This window comes from Brassica oleracea, chromosome C5 (assembly GCF_000695525.1).
Source record: "Brassica oleracea var. oleracea cultivar TO1000 chromosome C5, BOL, whole genome shotgun sequence".
Lineage (NCBI taxonomy): Eukaryota > Viridiplantae > Streptophyta > Magnoliopsida > Brassicales > Brassicaceae > Brassica > Brassica oleracea.
The window spans coordinates 6,390,441-6,390,970 of record NC_027752.1 but is presented as its reverse complement, the minus strand read 5'-3'; the positions used below and the strand labels follow the sequence as shown (position 1 = coordinate 6,390,970).

At 44.0% G+C, this 530-nt stretch overlaps 1 protein-coding gene across 1 annotated transcript in view; it reads left to right on the top strand.

Annotated features, from left to right (window-relative positions):
* Positions 1-530, top strand: part of LOC106344363 (mRNA turnover protein 4 homolog) — a 9,897-nt gene that overhangs the window by 3,473 nt on the left and 5,894 nt on the right. The window lies entirely within an intron of this gene.

The window sequence follows — 530 nt, the reverse complement described above, 5'->3', positions numbered from 1 at the left end:
GGTTTCAGATTTTGACCGGTACATGGCTGAGATACAGAGTGCAAACCCGGACCTTGCAACGTATTTGGAGAATGCCGACGTCAGCCTATGGTCAAGGCTTTATTTTCAGGGGGACAGGTACAACATAAAGACAAGCAACATCGATGAATCTTTTAATTCCGCTCTGAAGCGAGCTAGAGGATTTCCGGTTCAGTTCCTGTTGGAGTTCATAAGGGAGAAGCTAGGAAAGTGATTTTGGAAAAGGAGAGAAGATGCTTTGAGTCTCCCAACTCAACATAGTCGGGGTGTTGAATACTTGCTTGATATTCGATCGGAGATAGCGGATACGATGACGGTACAACCAATTGATGGATGGCGATTCTTTGTGAAAGGTGGTGGAAAGTGTGATTGTGGTGTCTATGCAGTGGAGAAAATACCTTGCTCTCATGCTATAGCTGGTGGAACATCTGCTGGTTTGCAAATCTCCACACTTGTATGTCCAGTGTACTCAAAGGATTTTCTGTTTGCAGGATATTCAGAGAATATATATC